This window comes from Sus scrofa, chromosome 11 (assembly GCF_000003025.6).
Source record: "Sus scrofa isolate TJ Tabasco breed Duroc chromosome 11, Sscrofa11.1, whole genome shotgun sequence".
Lineage (NCBI taxonomy): Eukaryota > Metazoa > Chordata > Mammalia > Artiodactyla > Suidae > Sus > Sus scrofa.
Genome location: NC_010453.5, coordinates 56,382,535 through 56,397,219, shown reverse-complemented (window position 1 = coordinate 56,397,219; position 14,685 = coordinate 56,382,535).

Here is a 14,685-nt window from a genome sequence, read left to right as displayed (position 1 = left end):
CTCACACCTTCCGTAATGCTGACTCTTGTTTGGACTAGAGAATGTTTTCTTGTATATTCTCTTCAGAACATTCCCTTTCCTTTAGATAAAATTATGTTCTGTAAGACTCTACATCACTTCAGAATTAATTAAGCTTGGATTTGATTAAATCATTTGAAATTTTAAATAATATGAGTTCCAGTCATGGCTCAGTGGTTAATGAACCTGACTAGCATTCATGAGGACATGGGTTCAATCCCTGGTCTCGCTCAGTGTGTTAGAGATCTGGAGTAGCCCTGAGCTGTGGAGTAGGTCATGGATGAGGCTTGGATCCTGACTTGCGGTGGCTGGGTTTTGGCAGCTACAGCACCAATTCGCCCCTAGCCTGGGAACCTTCATACGCCACGAGTGTGGCCCTAAAAGGACAAAACAACAACAAAAAGATTTAAATACTAAGTGGTATCCTCTATTTTAGTACACATTATTTTGTGTCTACACACAAAATATTCAGCTCCTTTTCTTGCTACCAGCCTATATTTCCTCCAAGTATACATAATTCACCAAAGATATTGCCGTCTCTAATAAATGAGTGAATTCAAATTAATCTAAATCATGTTATTTCCATTTTCCTAGGAAATGATGGTTTGAGGATAATTTGGAGAATTTTTGGCCAAATGAATGTGACAAGTTATATATGTTGCAGAGATAGAGGGCCGAGGTAAAGGGAAGTATGAGGTTACCTCCTCACATTTAAAAAAATACACAAAATAAGTTACTTTTTTCTTTCTTTTTTGTCTTGCCTCTGGAGATAGTCATTGGTGGTTGTAACACCTAGAACTGCTTCAGCTGTCTAATCTTAAGAAGAATAACTCAAAAAAAAAAAAAAAACCCACCAATCTACTGATAAATAGGAAGTGAAAGGAGGGGCTATACAGAGGAGGAATAAGCTGAGACTAAGTATAAATAAAAAGAAAGACACACTGTTAAAAGACAAATTTGAATAAGAAACTTCACCTAAACTATTTATGAAAGGACAAGTTATGAACTATGTCAGAATTTTTGATTATTTTATTCCCTATTTAAAAACAACAGATTGACTATTCAGCATTCATTCATACATTAAAAATGAGATACCTAGAGAGATCCCGTCTGGTGCAGTGGAAATAAATCTGACTAGGAACCATGAGGTTGCAAGTTCGATCCCTGGCCTCGCTCAGTGGCTTAACGATCCAGTGTTGCCATGAGCTGTGACGTGAGTTGCAGACACGGCTTGGATCTGGTGTTGCTGTGGCCCTGGCATAGGACAGCAGTGACAGCTCTGATTAGACCCCTAGCCTTGGAACCTCTGTACGCCATGGGTGCGGCCCTAAAAAAGACAAAAGACAAAAAAACAAAAATAAAAACAAAAAAAACCGGAGATAGCTAGGTCTCATTTCTGTCCTATTCTAGGGTCTGAAATGTATGGCCACTCTCTGAGTCTCAAATTTATACTAAAAGATTGTGTGGAAATGGAATACTCTTAAATTATTATGTAATAACCAAATGTAGAATTTTCCTTCATGTTTTAGATAAAACAGAAACATCTCTATACAAAATACTTGAGGAGTTCTTGTCCCCAGTTTGGCCCCTATCCTGGGAATTTCCATACGCTTTGGATCTGGCCCTTAAAAAAAAAAAAAAAAGATGAAATAAAATAATTGAGAGTCAGTCTTGCTTGAGTGATCAAAATCCTTTTAAAGTGAGAAATCATAAATGGCATATAAATATGCAGTAATATTTTAACAAGTATAAAAGGCAATCTGACAGTCATTTAGTACAGGGCTTTACTTAACCACTACATTAAAAAAAAACTGTGGTCATCTGCACTATTTTTGCAATACACTATGTACAATTTTCAGTTTCAAATTCATTCTTGAGCAATAGGAATGTAAAGTATGCAATACACTATGTACAATTTTCAGTTTCAAATTTATTCTTGAGCAATAGGAATGTAAAGTATTCATGCTCCTAGATATTACATCCTCATCCACCCACATTTTGACTTTGGCTATAGTTAATAGAAAAGTGCTGTTTTCATTGCCATTGTATATAAAACTACTTGCCCCATTCATCAGCTTCCAATTGGACGCTTTTTTTTTTTTCCATAGAAGCAATAAAAGTGAGCATTCGGTGTTTCAAGGGCTTTGATCTGTATGCTCTAAGGAGAGAGTGCATTGAGATAGTTATTCTAATGAATCTATTAACTGGAGGCTGGTTAAGAGAGTCTACTGTAGTTGACTTAAGTGTCATTTTATTTTGAATAAATATAATACATTTGAACTTAGATTACCCAGACATTAAAATAATTTGCCCATAAGGGTACATAAAACAGCTTCTTTAATGGTTAAAATACAATATGATATACATTTCCCCCTAACTTATATAGAAATATTAACTAATATAATTACAGCACAATTTTCCAGGTGAAGAGACTGTTATAATGATGTGATATTTGCTTTATAAATATCTCAAGAGAATTATAAAGTTCTAAGGTGAAAACAGGATATAAAAACTGAAAATATTAAAATACCACCATTATTAGGTGGGATTAGACTGGATTTGGATGTTTTTATTATTATTTGGCTTATTTGTTTGTCTTAGTATTTATATATTTGCAGATCTTTTATATTACAGGCACTTTTCTTTTTTAACGCCCAACATATAGACTACAACACCTGGTTAATTTTTTTTGGCCATGCTCAAATTGCATGTGGAAGTTCCTGGACCAGAGACTGAACCCATGCCACAGTAATAATGCTGCGGTGACAATGCCAGATCCTTAGCCCACTGTGCCACAAGAGAATTTCAACACCTGGTTTATTATTTTGATTTTGTTTTGTCTGCTGTAATAAAATACACTCCAAAGAGCTATAAATTTATATATTCTAAGGTCTAGAAGATAGCTAATGAAAGAAAGATAAGATCAAACAAGTGTTGTTCGGTGCCTCATTCATCTTTTAGACAGTTACTTTCTAGAACTTTCTAAGTATTGCAATTTGGCACACTTATATTTCTAAACTTTAAACTTCTAAACTAAAACTTTACTTTTAAATTACACATTATTTCTTCAAAAAATTGTTTATTGTTACTGAGTACTTACTAGGTGCTAGATAAAGTACCCTGGAGTTTAAATATATCAACATGTTTCATAGTTTCAGTAGTGCCATGTCAAATAGTTTCTATTATTATCACCATTTCACAGAGTTGGAAACTGAGGCAAAGAGAGGTTAAGCAAAGCAACTTGCTCAATCAAGGTTCTTACTTAGCTATTCTGTCTTTAGAATGTGTGCTGCATTAAATATTGAAAAGCTACATGAAAGTGAAATGAATTGATTTAATTTTGATATTTTTTATTTTAAAGTGTGTTTAAAGCAACCCCCTTTTTTAATATTTGCACACATAGTTGATGAAAAAAGAAACAAATTTCAAATGCCCCCCTCCTTCCATTGTTTCCCTCAAACTGCAAAAATTGTATGTTGAGAAAGTAAAATGAATTACTAACTATAGTGATAATCCATGTCTATAATCATGAAATTATAGGTAATGTAAGAGAGGAGAAAGGAAATCTTAACTTCAGTTGATTCTCTTAGAAATTTTTCTAAATGAACAAAATCTGTAGGAGCGGGAATTCAATATGATGTTTCTAAAAACAGGAAAACAACAACAGCAAAATTCTAGGGTTAATATATGCAAACTATTGTACTTGGAGTAGATAAGCAATGAGATCCTGCTGTATAGCACAGGGAACTATATCTAGTTACTTATGATGGAACATGATGGAGGATAATGTGAGAAAAGGAATGTATATGTATGTGTGACTGGGTCGCTTTGCTGTACAGTAAAAATTGACAGAACACTGTAAACCAACTATAATGGGAAAAATAAAAACCATTTAAAAAAATAAAAATTCTAATGGTCACAAAGTTGACTTCAATTTTTGCTCAGAATATATGCAAGCAGTTCCTTAATAAAACTGTCAAATTCTATTAGAATGCACATAGTACGCTGCCTCATATAATCTGCTGAGTACAATATTTAGATACTTATGCCCAGCTTTGCAGAAAAAAATATTGGTTGTTATGAATTTGTCTTCTCAGCAGAAATACTATTTGGAAGTTGCATTAAAAAATAGATCTCAACCAATACATCACTGAGTACCATTAATCATTCACAATCTAAATTACTTTGAATTCTAATTATAAAAATCTTCCATTACTTAAAAATATGCTGTACCTCGTATTTAAGAGAAAAGAAAATGAAGCAAGAAAACAGCATCATATTCAAGGCTTAATAGTGAAAATCAGTAAGATTATGTTGTTCAAAGAATGAAGGTATAAAAATGAAAAGCCCTGGGTCCTTATCCTGGTGATATTATCTGAGAAAAGCATTTAACTCACTGGAGCTTCAAATTCCTCATCCATAGTATGTTCATATTCATACCAGAGGAGTCTTCTTTTCTAAGGTTTATAAAGGTATAAAATATAAAACATATTATATAGACATAACAAAAGCAATTAAATCTAATTTATATTTTTATACTTAAAATATATTTATATTTAACTAATTATCCTATTATTGTCAATACATTTAAACTTATGTATATTTTAATGTATTGGTCAAATAGAGTATTTAATTCAATAATTTAAACATACAATTCAATTATAAAAATTTAAATTTCTGGTATTCCTGTTAACCAGGGTTTTCCTTAATCCTTAATATTCAATAATCTCTTGTTTTAAGAAAAATTTTTGATCAGCATAAGCCTACAAGATATTCCATCCTTCTAGCCAGACTTACTGGTTCAGGAATAAATATATTAACTTAAAATGATATCCCGAGGGCTAGTTTCTATAACCCCATGCTTGGTACCAATTATCTTAGACTTGTTTTTCTTAAAAACATAACCTAAAGGAAGAATTAAGGTGGTAACATTCTGTTTGTAAGGTGCAAGCCCTTGGCAGGGGAGAGAAATTGGAAAGGAATCATGGAAAATCAAAGTAATGTGTTATGGTACATTAAACTGGCTACCACGTCACAAGGTCTAAGATATAAATTGGTGATGCAGTGGGCCTGCAGGACTACTCCAAGGTGAACTTCTGCTTTGCAGTTCAGGAGACATCCCTCTTGCTCAATGCAGTATCTGGGCAGCTCTTCACAAAGCAGCAGCCAGTACAGTAATGTATTAGGCAACACGGCTCTGCATCTCTCCCTGCCTTAGTTCTCTCCTCCCCTCAACCCCGTTGTCCTAAACTTGCACCTATATAAAGTAAAATAAAATGAAATAATTTTAATATTTGCCTCAGTTTCTTCTCTCAAGAAGGCTGAGATGAAAGTGGATTATTTTAAAATTATTTTTCAGTTTATCTCCTTTCCTCATTCCTGCTGTGTTGACATGGTAGTGATGCAGGTGGAAGTTCCATTAGAATAAGCATCAAGGATCCTTGCATTTTGTGCCTGTGTTTTTAGGAACAATGATGGCAGTGCTCTGGCCTGGTTCTGCCATTTACCACCCAGAACTGCTGCCTTATAAGCTGTTCATCAGGAAACAAAATAATGAGCTTAAGCTTATATCATATTCCATCCTTCCAGCCAGAGTTATTGGTTCAGAAATAAACATGTTAAACCAAAACAAAAACAAAAAAACAAAAAAATAAATGTTTTTTCTTAATTAGTTAATTAAATTATACTTAGTGTAATTGGTAAGGCAAAAGTAAATTGGTAATCATCTTGCTAATCACCCTTGTTCATTGATAATTAATAATTCTACCTTTAATTAATTGATTGAGAGAGAAGAAAGGTGGGAGGATAAATATTTAGGTATTTTCCTCTCAACAGAGAAATAAATATCATCAAATATTTTCTTAATATATACAACACTTTAAAAAATATCAGAATGAGGACAAAACATGCAAATTTCATAAAATATTAATTTTTATAAAAAATAGTAAGGATTTAAGTGACTTCAAATCCCTTTGATTAATAATTTAAATTCATTATTCATATAACTTAATGTTCAACCTTGCAATATTAACCGAGTATATAGTTCTGATCATAGAGTTCAGAACAGATGAAAGCACTCTCTATTTTGTGTGGTGCAGCCTCTACCTGTGTTGTCTTATAGTTGCCCCACTTGAAGAGAAATGATGATAAAGTAAAGCAGGCTCAATGAGAACAACTATGTTGATGTGAGGGCTTGAATTCATATCATCAAATACACAATGGAAGCCCTCAGAAGGAGGAAAAATTGTGTTTGTGTTTTGTGTGGCCCCAGATAAATGTTGTCCAGATGAGTGGAAGTTCAGGGCAAAATATCTTCTGATCAGTCTTGTCTTGAACACAGCTGTGTCCACTGGAGGAGAGCAGTATTTATTCTATGAGCAAATAATGAGCTTTTATTTATCTGTTTATCTGAGCATAGAATAAGGAAAAATAATATTTAAAAGAGTAGTAATATAGCCAATAGCAAGAGGGAGCAATATTCAATATGACATAAAGTACTAGCAGTGTCTGTTTCATGTTCAAATGACAGTGATGATAACTCCAAGCAGCATTGTTGACCAATAGACATCATTGTATACAACAGAAGAGTGTCACTAGTACCAAACAGATTCAACTAAAATTGATAAAGTGAGGGGTAGGGGAACCAAAACAAAACAACCCAAAACCTAGAAGTAAGTACCAGTTAAGTAAGTACCTCTGGCTGGAAATTCCAGAAATTCTTGGAGTGGAGATGTATTTGTTTCCAATTGCTGCTTTAAAAAATTACCACAATCCTGGTGGCTTAAGACAACAGCCAACTATTATCTTAGTATTCTGGAGGTCAGAAGTCTAGGTTGACAATACTTTAGCCCTTCTGGAGAATCTCAGGGCAATTTTATTGATTGTCTTCTCCAGTTTCTGGAGCCTGCCCACATTCCTTGGTTCTAATTCCTTCCATACTCAGACCTCAACTTCTAACTCAGACTCCCTCTTGCTATCCTCTTTCACTTATAAGATCCTTGTGATGAATTTGGGACTCTAGATAAGACAGAATAAGCTTACTATCTCAAGAATCTTAACCACATCTGCAAAGTCCCTTTTACCACATGAGATATTAACCTACTTCTCCAATCAGAACATGGACATTGTTGGGAAACTATTTTTCTGTATAACACATGGCATACATTTTTTAGAGATCTTATGATCTCACCATTAGCAGAGGCAGCAGGATCTTATGATTTTAAATTCTTAAGAAAAGTAAATATTTGGATGGTAAAACAACAAAAAGGACAAGGATATTCTCTAAAAACCCAGTGATATAAGACTTGCATACATATATTTGCAGAATAAATGCACATTAATTCAGTTTGTTTCTGAATTACCTCAGAAATAATTACCTCATGAAAATAATTAAACTATAATTTGCCTATTTTGACTGAAGCTATTTGATTTAAACCATTCTTGCTATAAGTCCTAGTCAAATTAAGTTGCTGATAAGTCAAGTCTAGGCTGAAATGTTACTTCTAGTCAATCTGCTTGTATGTAGGCTAGAGCCGGACTACATAAAGGAAAATTCAAGAAGAAAGGAACAAACATAAAACCATACTCTTAAACTTGTTGAAAAAACACAGAGCAAATAGAAAAAAATTACAGATTAACTTGCAAGAATGACTTTCACAAGGGACACATATTTTTTAAAGACTAAAAATAGTTACATATTAGTTTTATTTAAATTAGTCTATACAATGGAAACAATTGTTTGAAACCTACCACTGATGTCAGCTATTAAAACCTTGTGTGAGCTTTCATAGGACACTATAGGACATATTTTTCTGTTAGTAACTTGGTTTACTAGAATCAATTTGGAAAAAAAATAAACTGGGGCCATACAGATTTGAACAATATATTTATAATAAAAAGCCACATGAAGTTGAGGAAATGACTTACTTGAGCCAGACTGCTTTTAGAAAGGAAGTGGAATTTCAGAGCCAAGGTATTTTATGATTGCATAAACAATCAAGCTGCAACTAACCCAAACCCTCAACCAAGAAACTGAAGAGTTGAAAAGTGAAATATTTGCTATTAGTGATGAGTAAAGCCCTCTCCAAATATCCTCTACATTTACTTTCTCGCATAAATATCATATAATAGGTCAGTTCCAATCAAATTATACTGCGGGTTTTAGGTCTTTCAGGATGATTCAAATTGACTCAAAAGTGGTAGGTGATGCAACATTTGTCTATATGTCATTGCTTCCATTTAAAAAAAATCTTCAAATCACATGTGCATTATATATGATCCTTATATTTTATATGCCATATAATATATTTAATATGTCCTAATATGTCTTAGTATGATCATATATGGAATGGACTCATTCACATATGCCTCAGACATACATGTAGAGACTTGAAAAGAAACCAGACCAATAATACATAGTTATTGATAAGTAAAAACGAAACAATAGACGTTTTTAAATCCCTATAATTATGGCCTTCTGAGGTATTTATTGTTAAAGAAAAATAAAACAACTTGCCATTTAAACTTGATACCTGATTCAGATTTTTATATGAACTACTCTATATTCTCTTAAAAATTCAGAGAAAAACAATGATATACTCATTTTCAAAAATGTGAAAATGGAATATTGGATATTGAGATTTGAAAAAAGTAATTAAAACACAAGCAGTTGGATCACAGACTATCTTTCTATTTAATAGACACATTTTGAGTGGAATAGGTAGCTGTATTAGGCATTTTTTGTGTACTACTTCAAAATCCTTTGGCCTTATCTTTTGCTCGAACCACTGATAAAGGCATTGGCTTCACACAGACTTTGAAGACAAAATTAAGCAGCACCCCACCTAAAGCCAACAGTGCCTTGGGGCTTCTCTGATGCTGGTATGTAAATATCTTGAGAAAAGTTCCACACTCATTCTCATGCAACTTAGAAGTGACCCAGCAATTAATTTTGTAGGGTCATCCTTGAAAAGGTGAAGAGGAGACAATGATAAGTTCTTTCCTTTTCCATTTTTGGCAGCCTGTTCTAAGACTCATTTTATAAATTCCTCAGAATCCAACCTTAAGGATCCAACCTCTATCATCATTTTAGTGGTCAACGAAATAGTGCAGCTTAGTACTGCCTTTTCTTTACTTCCCGTTTTCTCTTCTAGATCCTAATTGCCTCTTGATGAAATTTCTTCCCAAATAATCTACTTGCAAGAAAAGACCTTATCTCATACTCTCCTTCAGGGAGCTAAGGTTAAGATAGTATTTCTTATGAATTTGTTTAAACAATAGAAGAGAGTAAAGCGAAGTGCATGGCATACTGCCAAATAAATCTGAATACCAAGTTAAGCACTACCAATTTGTGACCTTGGTCTTAGTATGACATATATGAAATGAACTCAGTCATGTGTGCCTTAGAGGCACATAAAAAAACCTGAAACGAAGCCAGGGAGATACTACATGGGGACTGGTAAATGTAAAAGACATTTGATACATATAAAAATAACTATAATTCTAGGTTTCTGAAGTATTTATACTAAAAAAAAAAAAAAAGACTTGCGATTGATACTTTGGATAGAAGATTCAAAGCTTCATATGAATTACTGTATATATATTCTTCTAAGACTTTATAATAAAACACTGATATATTTATTTTCAAAAACATAAAAACTGAATATTGGAAATTAGAGATGCATACATAGTTTTAATGGTAGATCCCCTGGTGTCCTGCATACCACATTTGAATTATTTCTGCATATTTCTTTCCAACTCTGCTTTCAGGATATCATTTCAGTAACTTGAAATGCTGCTTGCGTTCCTTGTCTCATAGGACTATAATAATTGGTGTCATCCAGAAGGAAGCTTGTGCCCTTGTTATTCACCACAATTTTTACTGCTGCTGCCAGGGACACTTCTACATCACTTGTTATGGCAGCCAGTGGGGGTGACACTGGTAGTCCCACATAATTGTGAGCAAAAGAGACAGAGTTTTTAAACAGCTACCACCTCCAGGGAACAGCAAAAAGCAAAATCTTAGAAGCTCAGTTTATCTGTGAAGGAGACCTATTAGCCAATCATCATGGTGTGATCTGATGATTCTAGTTAAACAACATCTAGGCACTGACTGTAATCCTTTCCAAAGAACTTGGAGGGCAGGTACCACCTTTGCATTCTCCTTATATGGTTACCTAGACCACCAGTGTCTCCTGGAGGGGAGACGCATCTGGTGCCATGGTTTTTGCAGCTTTCACCCAGGGGATACACTTTGATCACCGGGGTTTGGTGTTTGGAGGGCTTGCATTCCTAGATCCCATGGTGTTGTGGCAATTAAAGAGACAGTTCTTGATAGGCTGCCACTTCCAGGTCACTGTGCACACAGCAGACTGAGGCACACTCCTCAGTCTTCCTGTTAAAAAGTCCTCTTTGCTTGTCCTTGAGCTTCAGCCCAAGGGGAAGGCTTCAGGTTTGGAATACACCTATTGGATAAAGTTGCTTTTGAGAAATGTAGTCTGTAGATGCCATCTCTCCCTTTGCCTTGGAGCTCTCCCTCTGCCTTGGAGCTTTCCCTCTGCCTTGCTCCAGCTCAACAGCATCTCCAAGAAAAGAGCTTATACACATGTCCAGAGCTCCAGTTATTATTACTGCCACCCAGGGAACACTGCCAGTTCACTTGGCCAACAGGACTGCATATATTTACATACTTTTAAATGCTGCTGCTTGAGGGTCTGTCTTCCAAACAGCCTGAATAGGTGTTGACAATACTCCCCATAAGAATATGACAAGTCTTGGCACATCTTTGTTTACTGGTAACTATTAAAAATATAATAGGCTTCTTAGAAAAGCACAAAGGTTTGAGAAACAACAAATAGGTGAGGCAGAGTTGAAGGACAAGTTTTGTCTCTTACACAAGGCCACTTCTTTAAGACTAGGAGAGGTGGTATACTCTTCTAGTGGTCTACTGTATAGATATCAACATGGAGAGTCAAGAAAACTGAAGAAAAATAGCTATATGTTCCAAACAAAGGAACAAGAATAAACCTAAGGGGGTAAAAAACCTTAATCAAGTCAAGGTAAGTAATTTATCTGAGAAAAACTTCAAAATAATGGTAATAAAGATGCTAAAGATGAACTGGGGAGAAGAATGGGTGAGCACAAAGAAAAGTTCAACAAAAAGCTAGAAAATATACAAAGTGTCAAATAGAAGCCACAGAGCTGAAGAATAATTGAACAGAAATTTATACTATAGGGGTTCAATGGCAGGTTTGATGAAGCAGCAGAAAGGATCAGTTAACTCAAAGACAAGGCAGTAGAACTCATCTAATCAGAGTGGCAAAAAAGAGAAAAAATAATGAAAATAGCTTAAGGGGCTTTGGAGACAACATCAAAGGCACTAGTATTGGCATTATAGGGGTCCTAGAAGAGAAAGAAACATAAATCCTTTTTTTTTTTTCAAATAATGACTGAAAACTTCCTTAACCAGGATAAGGAAATAGATATCCAGATCCAGAAAGCCCAGAAAGTTAAAAAAAATATATAAACAAACCCAAAGAAACCCACACTAAGACACATTATAATTAAAAAGTCAAAGTTAAAGGTAGGTAAAGAATATTAAAAGCAGCAAGAGAAAAACAGTTTGTTAACTACCAGAGGAACTCTATCAGCATATTTTCAGCAGAACCTTTGTAGGCCAGAAGGGAGTGGCATGATACATTCAAAAGTGCTAAAAGAAAAGAAAAAGAAAAGAAAAGAAAGACCTGTCAAATTCTAACTGGTGTTGGAGTTACTGTTGTGTCTCAGCAGATTAAGAACCCAACATAGTGTCCATGAGGACATGGGTTTGATCTCTGGCCTCTCTCAGTGGGTTAAGGATCTGGCACTGCTGCAAGCTATGGCATAGGTCACAGATGCAGCTTGGATCCACTGCTGCCATGACTGTGTCATAGGCTTGCAGCTGCAGCTCTGATTTGACTTCTAGCTGGGGAACTTCCATATGCTGTTGGTGTATTGTAAAAAGAAAAACTTTGCTTTAATGTACTTTAAGTAGCTGATGGGGAGTGGTAGTCACAGACTTATTTTGGCACTAAAATTTCATGTTATCTACTTTCTGTAGAACTCATTTCATGGCCTGTACTATTAGTAGGCCTGCATCATCTCATTTAATCTATAAAACAGCCATAGAGATTTTTATTGTCACTATTATTTAGAGGAGAAACCTGAATAAATTACCTCATACAACTAGTTTCAGAGCCTGGGTTCAAACACAGAACTTCCAGATCTGAGAACATGGAGAACATAAAATCCATGTTCTTAACCAAAATGTCCATTAAAGAACCTGATTTGTACAATGCAGTATACATAAAAAACTTAAATGAAGTTATGAACATGAAAAGCATGAACAATGCAGTATATATAAAAGATGTAATGAAGTTATGCATAAACATAGCCATTCTGACAGATATATACAACTCTGAAACTGATTTCTTTATAACTTTCAAATTTTCATTTTCTACATCATGCATATTAATAGCATGGTAATTCCAAACATCTGTACTTCTTGTTTCACATAAATGTTATTTTAGCTTAAACAGGATTTTTAGCACTTTAAAAAATAGTACTCTATAAATAAGTAAAATCAAATAAATTTAATTAAGGGTGATATTACCAATATTTTCTATTATAATCATTTATAAATATCTAAATAAAATAGCTTTTAAAATTATCATCCAAAGTTATGATAAATCATTTTATGATATTAAATTTATATCAATATCTGAATAAAAGTTTATAAGGACAATAGGTGTTATGCTAAATATATATTCATAGGTCTTCCATAATATTTTGAAAAGCAAATTAAAAACATAATTACTAATGTGAAAAATGAGGTTCAGAATTTAGTTGCTTTGTTCAAGAGAAAATTGGAAATAGTTAATTTGTTTATTATATATCACTATATGCCAGTTCTATATGCAAAACTCTGAGACAGCTTAAAGTAAAAGAAGTTTCAGTTAAGTAATAAAAAATAAATAGAAGTAGTAAATAAAGAGAAAGGGAAAAGTTACTGTGCATGAATTTCACGTTTGGCTTTGATCTTCTTAGAGGAAAAGGAAAATAAAAAGAAATCCTATTATTTATACAGTTCATTTGATCATAAAGGAGGAAGTGCACCAGTGCTTCAGGGAATATAGACATTTTTAAGAACCAAAAAATATTGTAAAGTAAAAATGACACAAATATTTTGTATTTTGAACACTGACTGAAGTAACAAATAATATTTTCAAAACTAGCTTTAGAGGAACCGGGGTGCTGAATATTGTGTTACTATATACTGTAACACACCTCTTGACAAAAGCTAAGAGAATAATAAAATGTTTTAATCAAGATGAAATTCTGATGAATTAAATGAATGTGGTCAAACCGGATCCAAGCATAAAATGTAAATACTCTGGGTCTCTTAGATAATCTTCAGCCTCTAAAAGAGTATCAAGTCTCTAGTTCTGGTTTGGTTAGGAGCAGGATACTGGTTGTTCCAGTTAATGCCTGGAATGCTGGTACTACTCTGTGTTTTGTAAGGGTACAGTACATGCTTTGGAAACCAGATGGGCGAACTGCAACGTTGGCATTAGAAGCCTATCCAGTATTCTCAACTGAGTGGAAATCTACTCACCACCCCCTTCCCAGACATAGCAGCACCAGAACGAAGCTCTTTAGATCTACTCAAATAGAAACACATGTAGGGTTCTCATAAATTACAGCTAGGAGAAATAATTTTGCCCCTGAAAAGAAGCCTGTTGAATCATTCAACAACTAGATAATATTTATATGTTAAACATCTACTCTCTAAAATGCACTCTTGTTCACCGCTCTGGAAGTGCAAGGTTTGGTGGGAGATATACACATAGCCATAACAACAATACAAGCTCTAATGTTAGAAAATACAGAGTGTGGTGAGAGCAGAGAAAGAGGGTATGAATTTAATGCTCCATTAATGTCTTAAGTATTTAAATGCTATATAAGAGTGTAAGAAATTAATGAATAATATAAAATGTTAAAAATGGCTAATATCATACAACATTACATAACACTGTCTAAAAATCTTCAGGACAACACATATAGACGTTATGATATAACCACAAGAGTCTTTTATGCTTTCCAACCATGAAAAGAAAGATAAAGGGAGATAGTGTCTTCACCTTCCTCTTCCAGGAGGTTCAGAGATCACTCATTCCATTGAGGCATTTGCTCAAAATATTTCTTCTCCGAGGAGTAAATCCTTGACTATATGATATTCTTGCATCCTTTGTCCAGACTCATCCCCTATGCTTTCATGATTATAGCACTAATTACCTGATAGATATTACATTATTTGTCTATTCTTTACCATATCAACTATAATCTAAGCTCAAGAAACAGAGCTTGTTTTCCTCACTCTACCCCAGTCCTTGGAAAAGTGTCTGGCATTTAATACTTGCTCAGTATGTATTTACTAAAATAAAGAATTAATGTACCATCTGACCTTCTAAATTTGCCTAGATTATTTTCAGAAAACGGTGGCCTTTATATAACAAAGAATTATAAGAATTGAAAATTACATTGTCTCACTGAAATCATGATGAAATTTTTACCATTACATTTATCATATTTGAGAATGCTAAAAACTAGAGAAAGATAATCTTGGAAAAT